This window comes from Bos mutus, chromosome 6, assembly GCF_027580195.1.
Source record: "Bos mutus isolate GX-2022 chromosome 6, NWIPB_WYAK_1.1, whole genome shotgun sequence".
NCBI lineage: Eukaryota > Metazoa > Chordata > Mammalia > Artiodactyla > Bovidae > Bos > Bos mutus.
The window spans coordinates 39,870,112-39,891,711 of record NC_091622.1 but is presented as its reverse complement, the minus strand read 5'-3'; the positions used below and the strand labels follow the sequence as shown (position 1 = coordinate 39,891,711).

The following is a 21,600-nucleotide window of genomic DNA, read 5'->3' as shown; positions in this document are numbered from 1 at the left end:
TTTTATCCATTTCTTCTGTAAGCAATCTTTCTCTTCCCACAAATAAGTGAGTTGGGAAAGTAAATGTTGCTGAAGGCAACTGAGTACCTATGAGACATAAGTGAAGTATGTGCCACTGACATTCCCTTACCCCCAAGAGGCTTAGGGGCCAGAAGGGTACCACTGAGGTTACAAAGGTGGTAACAAAGGCCTCCTTAGCCAACTTTCCTGTCCCTCTCCTCTCCTCCTCTCCAAGTGAGATTGTTGGAACTGTTGATCTCTAAGTTCTATCATAGCCCAGAAAAATATAACTATGATTTTTAGTAAGAGGCAACTAAAAGTAGAAATGTATCTTCAATTTAAGAAGTGAAAAGATAAGCACATGATGGAAAAAATGGGCTTTGGCATTTTTCTCCTAAGTATCAAAAATATACCACAACAGACCTTTGCAGTTCTGGGCAACGATTGCTACCTGTCAAAGGGACAGCTACTTCCATTCAAATTTCCTCCTTATTCTCACCTATCTTGTCTAAACATTTAACTTTTATACAACAGAAAATGAGCATCTTTTTAAAAAAATTGAGCACTGTTATGCATTCATTTGGAGAAGGACATCTTGCCCGGAAAACCCATGGGCAGAGGAGCCTGGTGGGTTATAGTCCATGGGGTTGCAAACAGTCGGAAGTGACTGAGCACGCACACATGTGCATTCAATTATGCTCCACTCCAATTCATTTGTTGAAGTCTTATCCTCGGTACTTCAGAGTATGACTTTATTGGGAAATAAGGTTGCCATAGATGTAACTAGTTAAGATGAGGTCACTAGGTTGGGCCCTAATCCAGCTTCCCTGGTAGCTCAGCCGGTAAAGAATCCACCTGCTAGGCAGGAGGCCTGGATTCAGTTCCTGGGTTGGGAAGATTCCCTGGAGAAGGGAATGGCTCCCCACTCCTGTATTCTAGCCTGGAGAATCCCATGGACTGTATAGTCCACAGGGTTGCAAAGAATCGGACACAACTAAGCGATTTTTACTTCACTAATCCAATATGATTAGCATCCTTGTAAAACGGGGAAATTTAGACACAGAGACATGCATCTAGGGAAGATAATACACGAAGAGATTCAGGGAGAAGACTGACCATCTATAAGGCAAGGAGAGAGGCCAGGAACAGATCCTTCTCTCACAGTCCCCAGGAAGAACCAACCTTGCAGGCACATTTCTTTCGGACTTCTGTTCTCCAGAGCTGTGAAGTAATAAATCCCATTGTTTAATCCACCCAGTTTGTGTTATTCTGACACTCACCCCTAACAAACCAATAGAAGTACTCTCAAAGTACTTTCCCCTAAGCATCCTGCCTATATCAATACATATAATCTCATTGTACCTTCATAAGGTAGGTATTAGTCTAAAGCCCACTTTTACACAAATGGGGAAGCTGAGACACACAAAAGTGATGCTAAATTTCATGTTTCATAAGTGTCAGAGCCAGGATCCCAACACAGTCAGTTTACCTCAGAGTCCATGAGCTTAGTCACCATACCTACAGCCTCTCATAGAGAACAACCCCTAAGAGACAAACTCTGCTAGGTTTTGCTAATACTTCTTCTAGATGCTGCTCACTGTTCACCCTGCTGAAAACCTTCCTGCCTCAGATGGCTCCAGCCAACCACTCCATATCTCATTACCGTTCCTGGAATGGGCTGTGCATCTCCTATGTGTACTCCAGAGAAGCACTTACTATATGGTATTATAACTGCTATTCATTGCTTGTTTCTCCCAGTAGATTTGGAGTCCTTGGAGCAACTGAATAGGGTCATTCATGGTCATTTATATATCTGTATAAAAAATGTCATTTTATATATTGGTTTACTTTTAAATCTTAGGAGTAAACCTAGCACATCAAAAGAATTCAATACATATTTGTCAAATGAGTAGATAACTGCTAAAGGAAGTTCTAAGGAATTCTGTTGGAGTTGACTTGAGGAGCTATACACACATACATATACCCACGTATATTACATACACACATAAAAGCAATGGGCCTTTCCCAGTGGCTCAGACAGTAAAGAGTCTGCCTGCAATGAGGGAGACCCAGGTTCGATCCCTGGGTTGGGAAGATCCCCTGGAGAAGTAAATGACAAGAAGGAAATGAAACTCCAGTATTGCTGCCTGGAAAATCCCATGGATGGAGGAGCATCACCAGGGTTGCAAAAGAGTCAGATACAACTAAGTGACTAACACATATTAGCTATATGAAAAGACAGACAAGATTTTAGAATGAATGACACCAATGACACATTAATAACCATTAATACTGGTTATTATTAAACTTAGATTTGAAACAGAAAACACTTGACTTCCTTGAAAACTTTCTTTCAGAGAAATGGAATAGACTATTTATAAAACACTGCATACAATAGAAAGTTAGGCATTTCAAAATTGGGGTTCACATTACATATAATTATAAACTGAAATCCAGGAGAGCTGATCCAAGAGAAATCAACAACAGACTTAAAATCAGTGGCAAAAAGTGGTTTTCTTGAGTGTGATAATAAAAGCAGGATTAGTTGATGTTTTTCTTCCAGCAAGGAACATTTGGTTCTATCTTTCAGAAAGCTGCCAAACTAATTTTGATTATAAATTCCCTAGCAATTCTAAAATGCCATGGGAAGAGAGGTCAAAGACAGATGTGTTAGTTGAAAGAAGTGACTCAGGATTAGAAATGCTGCTTTGCATATAAATATAGTGACATTTAGCATCCCGCACCTATTATTTACAAGGAACTGAAAATGGGAAAATAATATTTGTATATGTAAACATGCTCCCACAATAAATCCATATCTGGTGGTTTTTTTTAAAGGCAACTTGTAAGGTTTATAAAATAATATGTTTATCCCATTGTAGACACATTTTGAAAAATGGCATTTCAGAATAAAAGATATATAAGTTAAGAGATCTTTTCAAACTTTATATAGAGAAATACGACTCAACATCAATACGCTTGCTTCCAAGTTCAGTATTAAGATGCTTGAAGTTGTGAATGGCCTTAAGCATCTCCTTTTCTATGCTTTGTTTTATCTTACCCAGTATTTGTAGATGTGTAAAACTGGGAGAGTAGACATACCAGCAAGGATCATAAAAATCGAAAATAAATATTTTTCTCTAGTTTAAAAGTCAAAATTTAGCAGGATCCATCCAGCAGTCATGTACAGATGTGAGAGTTGGATCATAAAGAAGGCAGAGCAACAAACAATTGATGCTTTCAAATTGTGGTGCTGGAGAAGACTTTTGAAAGGCCACTGGACTTCAAAGAGATCAAATCAGTCAATCCTAAAAGAAATCAACCCTGAATACTCATTGGAAGGACTAATGCTGAAGCTCCAATACTTTGTCCATCTGATGTGAAGAGTCAAGTTATTGGACAAGACCCTGATGCTGGGAAAGACTGAAGGCAGAGAGAGAAGGGGATGACAGATGATGAGATGGTTTAGTCAGTGATTCAGATGGATATGAATCTGAGCAAACTCAGGGAGATAGGGGAGGACAGAGGAGCCTGTTGTACCACAGTCCATGCAGTCGCAAAGAGTCAGACATGACTTAGCGACCAAACAACACCATGCTATAGTTCAGAGAAAAATATAAAAATTAGCAAAGACTACCCTGGTATGACTCCATTCTACACAGCTGTTCTCTAAACAGTAGCTGCTTATCTCTGCGTGCTTTCTCTTCCACATAATTGCACACCACTTGCCCATGGAAGATTGGATAGACATGGACATGAGCGAGCCCCCAAGGCCCCACAACTATCTTTTCTGGTTGTGAACTAAAGGCTGACAAAGTTATCCCTTTAAGGTGGATAATGGTGAAAATGAGCTTCAGTCATCTTTAAGAATGATCAGTTTGGAGCTGCTTCAACAGACCAAGTACATGCTGTTGAAGCAAAGGCAATGAATCACGGAGGCAGTCCAATTAAAGCGGCACAAGCAACTCTGAAAACACCTATATAGCCAACAGTGTCCCTTAGGGGCTCTGAAGTAACACCACCCGTGGGCCTGTGGTTGAAGTACGGGTCAGGGCCTCTGTGTATCCGTGGACAGCACTTAGTAGCTGTGAAGGAAGATGCAGAGTCAGAAGACAAAGAGGAGGAGGATGTGAATCTGGAAATCATTTCACAAAATAAGCAAAACTTGCTGCTGAAGATGAAGATGGTGATGATGATGAAGGTGATGATGGTCCTGGTGATGAGTCAGCTGAAGGGAAAGTTCCAGTAAAGAAATCTACTTGAGATACTCTGGCCAGAAGTGCAAAAGAATCAAACCAGAATGGAAAAGACTCAAAATCATCAGTACCAAGATCAAAAGGTCAAGACTCATTAAAAAAAAAAAACAAAACAGGAAAAGACTCCTAAAACATGGGAAGGACCTAGCTTTGTAGAAGACATTAAAGTAAAAATGCAAGCAAGTGTAGAAAAAGAGGGTATCCTTCTCAAAGTGGAGGCCAAGTTCATCAGTTATGTGAACAATTGTATCCGGGTGACTTATCAAGAGGCTATTTAGATCTACGGCAGTGCAGGAAGTCTATTTAAGAAAATAGTTTAAACTCTTTGTTAAAATCTTCCATCTTATTTCATTCCTGTAACAGGTGCTATCTGGCTGCCAATTTTACAATGCAGAGTGAGAACTTTCCCTACCATGTCTGATAAATGATGTTCAGGTTCCATTGCTAAGAATGTGTTGTCCAAAATGTTTTGTTTGTTTGTTTGTTTGTTTAGTTTTTGAAGATGGAACTCACCCTTTGCTTGGTTTTCTAAGTATGTATGGAATGTTACAATAAGACATAGTAGTAGTGGTGGTCAGACAAAAGGAAATGAAGGGGAGACAAAAATATATATGTGAAATAAACTCAGTTATTTTTTCAAAAATTGCTAAGATCATTCACACTTACAAATAGAACAATGTTAACTTTGGAAGTTAGAGAATCTAAAGAATGGTTGTATTAAACTGTATTTCATCCTTTACTCTTTGGGTTCCTTTTCCACTCTAATTTTTATGAATTTAATGAGGCCTAAAAGAATGCCCAGTAATCATTCTAAAACCACAAACTCTGAAAGCAGATAAACCCAGTTCTGAAGCCAAGTTCTGCCCTTTATGCACCATTTGACATCAAGCAAATTCCTCTTATATATATATATATAAATATATATTCCCCATGTGGATAATGGGAATAAAAATCAACCCATCCCCAGAATTGGTTTGAAGACTAAATGAAATTAGGCTTCCAAGTGTCTGGCATAGTGGTGGTACAAATAAAGAATTCCCGTTAAATATTAGACATTAAAAGACTGTAAAAGTATGGCTTAAGAGTAAGATAGCTGGAACTCTTTTAGCCCACTCAGAGGAACAGAGCAATGATTACAGTGATGGAGGACTGCAATTTCTCCTTTTGCTAAAAATGTATGACACAGAATATTTATTAATGAAACCTAAGTGGCTAGGTATGTTTTTCTGAGTTCTTCTTTTAATTTAAATAAGTAAATATACCATCACCAGGCAAGTTAAGACACAGTATTTTTGTGAATCCATATATACAGAAAGCGGCCCCCAAACAACATTCATTGCCTATTCAGTGAATGAAAAATAATTTGTTACCCATCTCCTTTTGGTAAGATACAAGGCTGGGTACCAGTGAAAATCTCCTGGGGTTTTTGAACCTTGGGTAGGCATTAGGGCAACAAACAATGATGTGTGTCTGAGAGGGCATACAGTGCCCTGGGAGATGGTCCAGGGAAGGGGTGGGGGCATCTTACAGAGTCATTCTGGCAGCTCTTGAAGAAAAGATGAGAGAGGACAGCAGAGCAAACCTTATGACACCCCCATGTGGATGAAAAAAAGTGTTCCTTTCTCAATACAGTCACATAAACGTATATTCTGTTGAAAAATATGCTTTGCTCTTTTTCATACACAAATGTGTGTGTGAATGTTAATGGATGTGAGTGGGTGTGTGTGGCAGGTGATCTCTGAGTTTGTGGAAATGTGTACGTGTGTGCATTTGAATGTTTATGTCACTGACTGTGGGGTGTGCATGGCTGTGTGAGAGTGGGTACGTGTTTGTGCATGAATGGGAAGTTTCTCTGACCTCTGAATGGTGCCCCTTAGATGGGTGCCTTGTGCATTCTGCTGCTGCTGCTAAGTCACTTCAGTCGTGTCTGACTCTGTGCGACCCGATAGACGGCAGCCCATCAGGCTCCCCCGTCCCTGGGATTCTCTAGAGCCCGCAAAACTGTAAATGGCAGCTCCAAGAAAGAGGTGAGCCAACAAGAGGTTAGGAAGAACAAACTAGAAACTATGTCATCCCAAAAGAACTGAGACGGTCTTTGCTAGAGGTGGAGATTTGTTGAAAGAAAAGTAATATTATTTGAAAGGTATTTATGAAAGCGATGCCTAGCGAGTTGATCATTAAGAGGATGCTGAGGTGGCATCAAGTTTAGGATAGTAAATAAATAAATAAATACCATTTATCAATCATGTGCTTTCTCCAAATCTCCAAAATTTACCCATGGGAGCCTCCATGTTACAAGAAATGTAGAAAGTTCACTTGCTCAAGACTAGAACACTAATAAATGATGACACTGGTATTTGAATCTAGCTCAGTCCAATTCCAAAACAGATGCTTGTAGTCTGTCAGAGCTATTCATTGAGGTTGTGAATTCAGGAAATATAGGGTAGTTTGAGAGGAAAGAAAAGGAATTATCTTTTACTCCTGCTAAATTTGGGATCCCCCTGCAGGTCTAAATGAAATTGTCCAAGAAAGCTGAGGATTTCAATCTTGGAACCACTTAAAGTCTAGAATTAAAACTCCTGACTCAGCAAACCATATTGCTGGTCCCAGGCCCATACTCCACCATCTAAAAAACTTGTATCATGAATGCACAGAGGAGTATTATTTAGGAAAGCTGTACCCTCATAAGATGCTCATTCTTCCTGTGTATTTTACCTCATTTAACCAGACGCATTGAGGGATTCAGAAAGGACGAGAATTATTAGGCCAGAAATGCAAGAACAAAAAAGAATGTTTTAATTTTCAAAACAGAATTTTTGAGTTTACTCCAGCCAATCTTTGTGGAAAGACAAAGGAGTTTTCTACATTTAGAAAGCTCTCTGTCACAGATCAAGAATGAAACTTGGTCAATAGAGATCATCTAGTTTTAGTTGCAGATATGATGTGAGGCAGTGGTTCTCAAACTTTGGCAGACATCACAATCACCGGGAGGGCATGCTGAAACCCTGCTTCCAGGCCCCTACTCTAGATGTTCTGATTCAGTGATTGGGGTTAGGACTGGAGAATTTTCATTCCTAGCAATTTCTCTTATGATGTGGTATTGCTAGTACAGAGTACTCAGAATCATTCACATAAGACAAGCCTTCTTGTTCCTGGCCCCTGCCTATATAAAATAGAAAACCTTTCAAGGAAAGAAGAACAGAGATCTCGAAGGGATATAAAAGTGAAAGTGTTACTTCCTCAGTCATGTCCAACTCTTTGTGATCCCATGGACTAGAGGCTGCCAGGGTCCTCTATCCATGAGGTTCTCCAGGCAAGAATGCTGGAGTGGGTAGCTATTCCCTTCTCCAGGAGATCTTCCTGACTCAGGGATGGAACCCGAGTCTCCTGAGCTGCAGGCAGATTCTTTACCAGAAGGGACATAACTAGGCTGAAAACGATACACAAGTATCATAAAAGAAGATACCAAAGTTCTTCAGTCAGGAAAGCAGAAGCTTAACATAGTCACTTGCACTGTCCCAGGTATGAGTGACAGGGGCAAGCTGAGACTGGCCTGGTGCTTTACTTCTTTTAATATCCAGTGCGATGCAAAAGCAGTGAAGCAGGAGAGGGAGAGGGACAGGGAGGACTGTGCACAGACACACTTGACACAGCTATCTCATCTGGGATCGCTGTGCATGAAACCCAATCAATCCTGTGTGCCTGAAAAAGATGAAACACGTCAAGAAGAAGGGCAGGCAAAGAGTGGTCAATCCAAAGACTCTAGAGACTGGGGGTTAGCAAACACTTTCTTAAAAATAACAGTGAGATTCCTTAAAAAACTGGAAATAGAACTGCCTTATGATCCAGCAATCCCACTGCTGGGCATACACACTGAGGAAACCAGAAGGGAAAGAGACACGTGTACCCCAATGTTCATCGAAGCACTGTTTATAATAGCCAGGACGTGGAAGCAACCTAGATGTCCATGAGCAGATGAATGGATAAGAAAGCTGTGGTACATATACACAATGGAGTATTACTCAGCCATTAAAAAGAATACATTTGAATCAGTTCTAATGAGGTGGATGAAACTGGAGCCTATTATACAGAGTGAAGTAAGCCAGAAGGAAAAACATAAATACAGTATACTAACGCATATATATGGAATTTAGAAAGATGGTAACAATAACCCGTATGCGAGACAGCAAAAGAGACACTGATGTATAGAACAGTCTTATGGACTCTGTGGGAGAGGGAGAGGTGGGAAGATTTGGGAGAATGGCATTGAAACATGTAAAATATCATGTAAGAAACGAGTTGCCAGTCCAGGTTCAATGCACGATACTGGATGCTTGGGGCTAGTGCACTGGGACGACCCAGAGGGATGGTATGGGGACGGAGGAGGAGGAGGGTTCAGGATGGGGAACACATGTATACCTGTGGTGGATTCATTTTGATATTTGGCAAAACTAATACAATTATGTAAAGTTTAAAAATAAAATAAAATTAGAAAAAAAAAAACTCAACATTCAGAAAACTAAAAAAAAAAAAAAAATAACAGTGAGACTTCCCTGGCAGTCCAGTGGTTAAGACTCCATGCTGCCAATGCAAGGAGTATGGATTCCATCCCACCAAAATTAAACAAATAAATGATAAAATAAAATTGAGTTTACACAGGCTTCAGCAATACGTGAACCGTGAACTTCCAGAGTTCAAGCTGGTTTTAGAAAAGGCAGAGGAACCAGAGATCAAATTGCCAACATCCGCTGGATCATAGAAAAAGCAAGAGAGTTCCAGAAAAATATCTATTTCTGTTTTAGTGACTATGCCAAAGCCTTTGACTGTGTGGATCACAATAAACTGTGGAAAATTCTGAAAGAGATGGGAATACCAGAACACCTGACCTGCCTCTTGAGAAATCTGTATGCAGGTCAGGAAGCAACAGTTAGAACTGGACATGGAACAACAGACTGGTTCCAACAGGAAAGGAGTATGTCAAGGCTGTATATTGTCACCCTGTTTATTTAACTTATATGCAGAGTACATCATGAGAAATGCTGGGCTGAAGGAAGCACAAGCTGGAATCATGATGGCCGGGAGAAATATAAATAACCTCAGATATGCAGATGACACCACCCTTATAGCAGAAAGTGAAGAAGAACTAAAGAGCTTCTTGATGAAAGTGAAAGAGGAGAGTGAAAAAGTTGGCTTAACGCTCAACATTCTGAAAACGAAGATCATGGCATCTAGTCCCATCACTTCATGGGAAATAGATGGGGAAACAGTAGAAACAGTGGCTGACTTTATTTTTCTGGGATCCAAAATCACTGCAGATGGTGATTGCAGCCATGAAATTAAAAGACGCTTACTCTTTGGAAGGAAAGTTATGACCAACCTAGGCAGCATATTCAAAAGCAGAGACATTACTTTGTCAACAAAGGTCCGTCTAGTCAAGGCTATGGTTTTCCCAGTGGTCATGTATGTATGTGAGAATTGGATTATAAAGAAGCTGAGCGCTGAAGAATTGATGCTTTTGAACTGTTGTGTTGGAGAAGACTCTTGAGAATCCCTTGGACTGCGAGGAGATCCAACCAGTCCATCCTAAAGGAGATCAGTCCTGGGTGTTCATTGGAAGGACTGATGCTGAAGCTGAAACTCCCATACTTTGGCCCCCTGATGCGAAGAGTTGATTCATTGGAAAAGACCCTGATGCTGGGAAAGTTTGAGGGCAGGAGGAGGAAGGGACGACAGAGGATGGGATGGTTGGATGGCATCACTGACTCAATGGATCTGAGTCTGGGTGGACTCCAGGAGTTGGTGATGGACAGGGAGGCCTGGCGTGCTGCGGTTCATGGGGTCGCAAAGAGTTGGACACAACCAAGCGACTGAACTGAACTGAACACTGGTTTATAACATTAAATATTTCAGGTGTACATTATATTTTCAACTTCTATATTCATAGTGTGCTCACCACCAAGGACAGGGAAGCCTAGCATGCTCCAGTTCATGGGGTTGAGAAGAGCTGGATACAACTTTGTGGCTGAACAACAACAAAAATTCCCCCATAGTGTGTTCACCACCAAAGGTTTAGTTTCCATCAGTCATCATATAGATGACCTCCTTTACCCATATCACCTTCCCCCAATCCTCTTTCCCCTTTGGTAACCTCTTTCCCCTTTAGTAACCATTAATTTTTTCTCTGTATCTGGGTGTTTGCTTTTGCTTTGTGTTTTCTGTTGTATTTCACACATGAGTAAAATCACACAGCATTTGTCTTTCTCATCTGAGTCATTTCACTTAAAATAATATCCACAAGCTCCATCTATGTTGTCACAAATGGCAGAATTTCGTCTTTTTTATGGCTAAGTAGTATGCCATTGTGTGTATATGTATCTATACATATAACACAGCTTCTTTGTTTCATATGTCGATGGACATTCAGGTGGTTTCCATATCTTGGCTATCGTAAATAATGATGGAATGAACATAGACACACAGGTGCCTACATTTTTTTGAATTAATGTTTTTGTATTTTTCAAAGAAATGCCCAGAAGTGGAATATCTGGATTATATGGTATTTCTATTTTTAATTTTTTTTAAGAACTGCAATACTATTGTCCATAATGGCTGCACCAAAGGATATAACCAGCAGCAGTGTATAAGGATTTTCTTTTCTCCACATCTCTAACACTTGTTCTTATCTTTTGGACAACCATCATTATAAAGTTCATGAAGTGATATCTTATTGTGGTTTTGATTTTCACTTCTGTAATAATTTGTGATACTGAACATCTTCCCACGTGCTACACTGGCCATCTGTATATCCTTTTGGGAAAAATGTCTATTTAGGTCTCAAGCCAATTTTTCAATTAAGTTGTTTGTTTTGTCATAGTTGAGTTGTGCAAGTTCTTTATATTTTTTGTATATTAACCACTTTTTGGATATGAGTTGCAAGTATCTTCTCCCATTTGGTAGATTATCTTTTCATCTTGCCTTCCTTGGAAAGGCTTTATTTTTTTCTTAATATCTAAAAGATATCTTTACTGGGTAGTACTTTCTTGGCTGATATTTTTTATCATTCAATATTTTGATTATGTCATCCCATTCACTGTTGGCATGTTGAGTTTCTGCTGAAAAATATGCTCATAGCTTAATGGGGGCCCCTTTATAGGTTACTGTCTTTCTTTCCTGTTTGCCTTTAATATTCTTCCTCTGTCCCTGACTTTTGAAAATTTTAATATGTCTTAGAGGTTTTTTTGCACTGAGGTAACTAAGGGTCCTCTTAGCTTCATGAACTCGTATAATCCAGTTCCTACTCCAGGTCTGAGAAGTTCTCAGTAATTTCTTTAAATAAACTCTCTGCACCCTTCTCCCTCTCCATTATCTTTATGCTGCCTTTCCTAATGGAGTCAAATAGTTCTCATAAAATTTCCTCATTTAAAAGGAGCTCAGTTAGCTCTCCTCTTCTACCTAAATCATTGTCATATTTGTATCTTCGAGTTCACTAATGCTCTCTGCCATATCTGCTCTATTTAAAGTGTTTTCTAGGGCATTCTTCATCTCACTTATTGAATTCTTCAGCTCCAAATTTCTGTTTTGTTCTTTTTTCGATTTTCGATCTTCTTGGCAGAATATCCCTTCTGCTCACCAACTTTATTCTTGCACTCACTGAACTTCCTTTTTGAGTTTTCTTGTAGCTTGTAAAGTTTCTTCATAACAACTATTTTGAACTGTCCATCAGTTAGACAGCAACATAACATGACTTTTAAGTTTGGTTGTTGGAGAACTTTGATTATCACTTTGTAATACTGTGTTACTGTAATTTTTCATGATGCTTGAAGAGCTGTTCCTCTGCCAGCATACTTGAAGTAGCAAACATCTTTCTTATTCAGCTCTTTTTAAAAAAAGCTATACTTATACATCATGATCCTACTCAGTCGCTGAATCATGTCCGACTCTTAGGACCCTATGGACTGTTGCCCACCAGGCCCACTTGTCCATGGAATTTTCCAGACAAGAATACTAGGGTGGGTTGCCATTTCCTCCTATAAGAGGGCTTCCCTACTGAAAGATTGAACCTCCATCTCCTGCACTGGCAGGTGGATTCTTTACCAGTGAGCTACCTGCAAACTCATAGGTATACATATATCCCTTCTTTTTTGGATTTCCTTCCCATTTTTTACTCCAATTCTAACAATCCAATAGGTTGGGTATTATAAGTTTTCTTTTATCTTTCAGTAGGTGGTGCTATAGCACAAGTTTTTTGATTTCTCCTATCTGAGCAGCCTCTCATAGATTTGAGAACCAGCACTTTACACCCTCTAACGCCTCTTCCAGACATGTTGCCAGTGCCCTCCGTGCTGCTGCTCATGCCTTCAGGGTCACTGATGCCTCGCTGTTGCCTACTGCCAGTGTCGTTGCCTCTGGCATTGCTGCTGGGTTTATTGTGCTTGCACCACAACAGGGGGTGGGGGAGGATGGGAGGAGCCAGAATTGCAGGTGCTGGCTCAGATGATAAAGAGTCTGCCTGCAGTATAGGAGACCCAGGTTCCATACCTGGTTGGGAAGACACCCTGGAAAAGGGCATGGCAACCCACTCCAGTGTCCTGGCCTAGAGAATCCCACGGACAGAGGAGCCTGGTGGCTGCAGTACATGGGGTCGCACAGAGTCAGACAGGACTGATAAGTGACGAACACCTCCACTTTCTTTTTCTTTCAGGGTTGCTGGGTTTCTGGGTACCACTGCCTCAGGCAGGGGGCCCAGAGTTATGTGTATCGCTGCAACTGGAGGAATGGGGAGGAGGGAGCAGGAGGGGTCACAAGTCCTGCCATCACTGATGCCTGGTTCCTTGAGATCCCTGAGGCTGCTGAGGCTGGGAAGCTGGAATCATGTGCCCTGCTGCCTCTGCTACTACTGGATTCTCTGGGGCTGCAGGCACAGCGAGAGCTAGGGGGCCAAAACTGCAGGCATGACTTTAGCTGTTCTCTCAGCTCTGCCTCCTCTTGGTGTTCAGTCCAGCAGCTTCAGATACACAAATATGCAGATCTCCCCAGCATCCTGGTGTGAGGAATAGAGAAGCCTTTGTTGAGATATGTGTGTTTTACTACGGGCAGACTGAGAGGAAGAGACAAAGAGAGCATAGCATCTCCTACTGCCATGATGCTGACCTTCCTCGAGGCAAATGTTTTCTGAAAAGGGCCAGGAGGTAAATGTTTGAGGTGCCGTGCAATCTTTGTAGAAACTACTACCCTATGTTGCTGTAGAACTAAAACAGACATAAATAATGCACACATGGATTGGTGTGGCTGGATTTTGCCCACAGCAGCTGGATTTTGTTTGCATGCTGTAGTTTGCCAACCCCTGCTATACACGATGGGGATCTCAAAATTCAGTAGCAAAGGAACCTCTTTTCAAGCCTATATAAGCTTTACCATCCTCAAATGGCCAGACCTTGGTGGAAAAGAACATAAGATATTTGGGGGCAATACAAGGCGTCCTCTCAAGACAATATTAGACAATACCTCTGACCCCAGAGAAATCCAAGAGGACAAATACAACACAAAGAATAGAAGCATCTTGCTCTTATTATAGGACATGGGGATTTAGCCCTTCTCTCAGCTCAGAAGGTAAAGAATCATAAGGTAAAAACCTGGGTTCAATCCCTGGGTTGGGAAGATCCCCTGGAGAAGAGAATGGCAACCCACTCCAGTATTCTTGCCTGGAGAATTTCATGAACAGAGGAGCCTTGTGGGCTACAGTCCATGGGATCGTACAGAGTCGGACACGACTGATCAACTTTCACTTCACTCAGCACCAATTTGGGAAAAAAACAGGAGTGCAGATTCTTTGACAGAAGACACCTTCTTGACATGGAATAGGAACTTCAAATTGACTAAGGACTTAGTCAACTGCAATTGAATTCATCTGAAAGAGACCAATATACACCAAAGGTGGCTGAAATAAATTTGTTCAGCAAAGTTACTTTCTCCATCAGTGCAGACAGAATATAGTTATTGACAAGTAGAATACTGTTTTTGTATAACTGAGTGTCATATATAAATCCCCACCACATTACAGAAGAAAAAAAATCACTTATGATATCCTATAGGTTCACAGGGGACCTCCTAAAATTGGGAGTCAGGATATAAAACACGTCCTCAGAACAAACGATGTCAAATGTAAAGGTTCCCTTAATTCCTCATATTTACTACTCTCAGAGCACCTATCAAATTTTATCATGAGCATTCTTTTTACCTTTTCATATTTCTGCCACTGGATCAAATGCCTCAATTGTAAGAACTACTTAAAAGGAGTTTTCTAGATCCTCAAATAAGACTCGGGGCACAGAGCAGGTATTTGAATTTTATGTTGCATTTATTTAAATTGATTTTACTTGACTAGAATTAAACGTATTGCTGTGAAACATCCTCATTAACTTGGTCTAGTGGCATATTCTGAGCACAACATTATAGAGAGATTGTTGTGGTTTACCACAAACACTTATAATTATTGTCAATTACCTTAAAAAAAGTCAGAAATTGTGTTCAGACATTTCTTTCCAGCAGGCTACTGTGAACCTTAATCTGAGTCAGTCTGTTAAATTTCTAGTTTTAGAAATTCTCTTGCATCTCTCCTTCCATCCCACCCCTTGCCTACTCATCTTTTTCTATCTCATCGCACCATTTTAAAAAATCAGAAAAACACTACACTACAGAGCTAGATTATATAAGTGGTTTTGGCTTCACTAAAGAGTCCCATTAAAAGTTGCTCAGCTTCAGGAATCAGGTTTAAAGAACTACATAAAGCATGGACACAGAATCTGTCAAGTAAGACTTCTTATTGAATACAACTATCAAGTTTTCAAGAATGGAAAGAAGAGAGAAAGTAAGAAGAAAAGAGCAGTACTGTTGGCCTTCCTTTGCAAACCAATCAATCTTCAAAAGAAAACCAAGAGGAATGCTTCTACAGGGCAGACCCCCTGAAATCAGTTCCAAGCCTTATTACCCCCGTAAGAATGGACTGAAAGGACCCAGCTTTAGGAAGCTTTGCCTGACAGGTTCAGCGTGCTTTCTGGAGACGTAATGACTCGGTGCAGCAGTGGCAAAGCAGCAACCACGCTTCAAGTTCATCCTTTCCTTACCCCAAACACTGAAAGCAAAAGACAGGAGGGCAGTGACGGTGAACTTCTCAGAAATCTTTAATAAACTGAGTTATTCCAGGCAAATGGAAAAAAATCAGGAGAAATAAATGGTACAATCTTTCACCCCACAACTCTTCTGAATCAATCAACAGGGTAACAGAAATAAAATGTGTTAATAAACTTGTTTTATTTGGAATTACATGCTTTTGTTTAGGATGTTTTCTGAGAGGCCTAAAGATGTATCAAATGCCTCCTTATTTGGTTTAAAATCAGATCAGATCAGATCAGTCGCTCAGTCGTGTCCGACTCTTTGCGACCCCATGAATCGCAGCACGCCAGGCCTCCCTGTCCATCACCAACTCCTGGAGTTCACTCAGATTCACGTCCATCGAGTCAGTGATGCCATCCAGCCATCTCATCCTCTGTCGTCCCCTTCTCCTCCTGCCCCCAATCCCTCCCAGCTTCAGAGTCTTTTCCAATGAGTCAACTCTTCACATGAGGTGTAAAATAAATAGGGCTGAATAGTTTCTGGTCTTACGTTTAGATCTTTAATCCATTTTGAGTTTATTTTTGTGTATGGTGTTAGAAAGTGTTCTAGTTTCATTCTTTTATAAGTGGTTGACCAGTTTTCCCAGCACCACTTGTTAAAGAGATTGTCTTTTCTCCATTGTATATTCTTGCCTCCTCTGTCAAAGATAAGGTGTCCACAGGTGCATGGATTTATCTCTGGGCTTTCTATTTTGTTCCATTGATTTATATTTCTGTCTTTGTGCCAGTACCATACTGTCTTGATGACTGTGACTTTGTAGTAGAGCCTAAGTCAGGCAGGTTGATTCCTCCAGTTCCATTCATTTCCTTAAATTTCTTATTTCCATAGAGTTGAATACACCACTATGCACTTTTCTAAGAAGCTTTAAGGAAGCAAATGGTTGGTTCCCTGAATACATTCTACTTGCTATGTCATCACTTGTTATTTTCTCTATCAGATTAACATTTTCTTTAAGTATAGAGGAAAAACATTTCAATTACCTTCACTAAAAGTGCATTTACCTTCCACTTTGTGCCTTAGCATAGAGGAGGCACTCAATATATATTTGCTGAAAGGGCAATTGGTGAGACAGCATATTTTGGGGTGTGATTCTGGGTTGAAATTCCTTGTTTTTTAAAAAAATTGAACGACTTATCTACTGGGAATTCAAATGGTTTCAAAATATAGAAGGGCATTGTATGATCTAAATACAGCTTTTGAGACACTGAAACACTACCTGGCTTTCTCCTCTCTTCTCAGGTCAGCTCAGTTCTTATCCTAATTTTCCTCTCATTTCTTCAAATACTTACTGAGCGCCTACTTACTTTGTCAGAGGCGTACACTTGGAATAAAAAAAAAAAAGGAAAAATAGCAGCTATTATTTTGCCTGCACAAGATTTCTCCCCAACATCACCTATGATTGTGGTGGGACAACCAATTATAGTCCTCTCTACCCATGGGTCACCAGAATGGTCATATGACTTAGGCTTAGCCAATCTTAACATTCTATTCTCTGCCTGGTTTAGTTAAAGGGTAGAAATGTGGTCAATCAAGGCTAATCATATTTCTTCCAGAAACATTTGATAAATGCATTTGGGAGCAAGAGGGGCTCCCTGACTCTGTTACAACGAAAACAGTTTAGTTCAGTCACTCAGTCGTCCAACTCTTTGCGACCCCGTGGACTGAAGCATGCCAGGCTTCCCTATCCATCACCAACTCCCAGAGCTTGCTCAAACTCATGTCCATCAAGTCAGTGATACCATCCAACCATCTCATCCTCTGTCACCCCTTCGCCTTCTGCCTTCAATCTTTTCCAGCATTAGGGTCTTTTCCAATGAATCAGTTCTTCGCATCAGGTGGCCAAAGTATGGGAGCTTCAGCTTCAGCATTAGTCCTTCCAATGAATATTCAGGACTGATTAAAAACCAGGTACATTAAGAGCCACAGATTGCTATCTCTTACACAATGTGTTGAAAACCTATTTACAAATGAAGGAAAACAGAGGAAAGTAGAATAAAGAATGAGAGAGAGAGAGGAGGAGAGAGAAGGAGAATAGGGAAGCAAAGAGGGGTGGGAAGGAGGATAGATAAGTTTGAGAACAAGAATAGACACAGATGATAATAAGATGCACATCATTTCAGCCTTTGGATCCAGATAAACCAGCAAATCCTGGACTTGCATGTTAAATGAATCAGTGAATTATGGAACAAGTTAGCTGAAAAAAATTTTTGAAACTTGCAACTGAGTCATATAGTTTTCAACCTCAAGATTAAGACACAGCTGCACACAGCTAGTTACAGATATTCTGCCTTGTATTATGAAGGTTAAAATGTGATATTCCATAGGAAAATATAAAGAACCTCCGTCAGAAATGGGACAAAAGATATGGAAGAAAGGCACAGGAGAGAGGACAGAAAGAGCATTCCAACTGGAGAGATAAATGTGAGTGAAAGGCAGTGGGGCAGAGTGTTCTTTCAATGACCCAGTGCTCACTTGCATTTTCTCCTCCTTAGCTATTTACCAGGTAGGGGCACCCTTGACACAGTGTTGGTGGATGAAATGTGAGCCAAAGATTGCTGGGCTGGGTTTCTATTTTATTGGAACAAAACAAAAAAAACAGAAGCTGACACAATTCTTTAATATTGCTCCTTTCCACTTAACAATATTCATTGCCTGGAATATGGAAGAAAAGTTGGAGATATGGCAGCCACATTGTGAATATAAGGTGCAAAGTCAACATACTAAAGTTGGTGCAGCAGTGAGGCAGAAAGGGCCTGGGTCTCTTGAGTCAGTGCAGAGGAGTTACAATAGCCCTTAACTGTCTACCTACCTCTTGACTTTTCTTATACAAATACAAACAGTTAAGACTCAGCAATCATTTGCTGTGTTACATGAATCATTCCTAACTAATATAGGGATGTTCAAAATAACAGAACATACATGAGAAAAAATTAGAACTGATATCCAGCAGCTAAACAAAACACTCATAGGATAGACAAATATATGTTCTGAATAGTTGATATATCATGATAAACCTGTTGTTAAATAATTTGAGAATCACCACTCAGAAGAACAAAATTTAGTTAACTGAGGGGTATGAAGCAGCGAGAATTAAATTTAGAAACTTCAGTAGGACTAGCACTTCACCTGGAATAGATTGTGGAGAATGTGAAATATAACGAGGACAATTTCATTTAGAAAAGAAAATATACAATTACATACATATGTAAATGAAACATGCTATATAAAGAGTGAAGTAAGTGCAATATTGAGAACAACTCTTAGAAATTCTCTATAGTTAGGATGTAAACCAGAAGGAACATCACAATTAACAGTTTGATTTTGTGACCTCCCAGTACCTCAATTCACTGCCTGAAAGTTTATTTTAAAACTTTAGAGTATTGGGGCTATAAAAGTCATAGTCTGGAATCAGTTATTAAATCATTGAAAACACCTGGCTCCTCACAGAAGTTATTTGCTTGCATTGGCTAATTTACATATGTGAGTGAGATAAAACGAAGTTCAAGTTTTTTTCAAAATAACCTTTGGAATAGAAAAATGCCTTACATGAAACAATTTTAAATGTAATCACACAAAATGGCAGTTATGATATTAAGCATAAAATTAAAGAAAACTGGAAACTAGAAGGCAAATTTTAATAAGATGGATACTGTCTGAATTTTAGGTTATACAACTTGGTTTGATTTAAGAATTCTTTAGATTTTCTTATTCCTAATTATCTGCTAACATCATAAACTGGACACTTAAGCTTTCTTTTCCTCTTTGCAGTGGAGAGTTAGTAGAGTGAATATTCCAGCTATCCTGAAATGCAGATCCTTTATGTTTCAATTATTTGAATCATTATTGAAAATGAACACTGATAACAAGCTTAAGTGCAGGCGGGCAGGATACAGGAAGCTGGCTTCCCTGCTGCATCATTGCATCTGCAAACACTCCATGGGGCACTAATGCTCCATCCTGGGATTTCTCTAAGTGTAAAGTCTGCTTTCAGAATACATCATTTGTGTACAAGCTGACCAGCATAACACCCTGATGAGTGAGAGCAAAGATCAACTTTCCCTTCCTCATTCCTTACAAGTTGAAAAATCAATGGAAGATGGCTTTTCTGATCTGATTTTTCTGACATATATACAATAACTTTCCTTATTGCTAATTTAAAATAGAAAGAGGGAAATACTAACTGAAAATACTTTTGCAAATTTTCAAGCAAATACAGTTTTTCCTCTGCCTTTTCCAATTCAATCAGCAATCTTTTCAAAGACAGAAATATTCTGGCTCATTAAAAACATTACTCTACAATGATCTGTTCTCTTATAATTTGTTGTTGTTGGAAAGTACATGCTACCTAGATTTTATTAACCAGGATTTATGTTGAAATATTCCCTTTCTGGATCCTTATGGAAGTGAGCTGATTTCCTTATTCATAAAGCTTTAAGACAGCACAGGAAGTTTGTGTGTGTCTTCATAGATTTCTTTCTTTTTTTCACAAAGACTGAGGGACACAGTCTTTGTGGAAGACGTTTCATTTTATTGACTGCAGCTTTATAATATTATTATTGCTATCATTAACTTACCACAGATTTCCAAAAGAACTCTGATTAAGAATATATTGCTGTGCTGTAAGAATCTACCCAAACTGAAAACCCAGTGGAAAACAGGTGTCCTACTTTTACATATCACCATGGGACAGAAAGGAAACCCAAGGACAGAAACAAGCAAAAGGAAACACAAAAATTCTCTTCAAGTGATTCTTCTTGTCTGCAGAAATAATTATGGTAAGGAAGACACAATACTATCATTTATTAATAAGTTATCAGTGATATATTTTTGTTTTCTTCTGTTTTCAAAATGGCTTAATCATAATTTTATTTTTTTTACTGCATATGTTAAAGATTATACACATGTTTCAAATTAAGAAAATGACATAAATCTCAAATATCTGTATTCTCTTATTTTAATATCATGATTATTCACTCTATATTATTTTGAGATTCACTGTAAGTTACCCAGGAGAAGGCAATGGCACCCACTCCAGTGTTCTTGCCTGGAGAATCCCAGGAACGAGGGAGCTTGCTGGGCTGCCGTCTCTGGGGTCGCACAGAGTCGGACACGACTGAAGCGACTTAGCAGCAGCAGCAGCAGTAAATTACCCACTAAATAACATATTTTTATTTAGACATCTGAAGCTGAACCTAGTTCTAGGGTTTATTTTTATTTTATTGATTTTGTTATCAAGGTTTGATTTACCATAAATGCTGTTATTTTTTCAGTATTTGAAGGTGTACTTAACCTACAGACCAAGTCCCAAGGCAATTTCTAAACATTAAACTTCCCTTTTAAATAAAATATTCCTCTTAGAAAACAAATTTTTAGAGGAAACATTTTAATATTAAGAAAGAACACTGTCAATATTTGAGTTCCATAACAGAAGTGTGTGGTTAAATAAATAAATTTATAAAAATTAAACATAAATTAACAGATTAATTAATTTATTAATTAATAAAAATTAAACAAATCTTCAGGATTATGTTGCAGGAAAAATATATTTGTGCATATGTATTCTACATATAGCTTTAGATATAAAAGTATCTGTTTTTAAGTGAATGTATGCATTGATGGGGATTTAAAAATACACAAAATTTTACAAAAACAAAATACTAAGAAATAAACCATAACATCTCAGAATATAAAAATTAATGTAACTGAAATGCATATAGCTCACATCAAAATTAGGGTAAGCTGTAAATCTGATGAGAATATTAAATTGTGCAAAACAAGCTATTCCTCTTTTTACCCTCAATCCTCAGGATCCAGGAAAGGTATTCTATCACAGCCCACCACTGTTCAAGCATCCAATACCCTTATTTCATTCCCTTGAGATTTTGTAATCTTTTGTTCCTCTCCTCTCTGCCTTCAACCACCCACCAATCCTGGACTCCAGGCCCCACCGCAAGTTTTAAGTCAGGTGAATAGAACCACCTTTAACAAGACAGTTTAGGGAAGATATTCTGGAGTAGGAAATGGCAACCCACTCTACTATTCTTTCCTAGGAAATTCCATGGACAGAGAAGCCTGGCCAGCTACAGTCCATGGGGTCGCAATGAGTTGGACATGACTGAGCACACATGCCCTTAAATCTTGAAGAGAAATCAGTATATTCTTTGATCTTGCT

The 21,600-nt window shown here is 39.3% G+C and overlaps 1 protein-coding gene and 1 pseudogene across 2 annotated transcripts in view; one reads left to right on the top strand and one right to left on the bottom strand.

Annotated features, from left to right (window-relative positions):
* SLIT2 (slit guidance ligand 2) overlaps nucleotides 1-21,600 on the bottom strand; it is a 405,234-nt gene that overhangs the window by 261,127 nt on the left and 122,507 nt on the right. The window lies entirely within an intron of this gene.
* LOC102272463 (nucleophosmin pseudogene) lies at nucleotides 3,732-4,563 on the top strand (annotated as a pseudogene).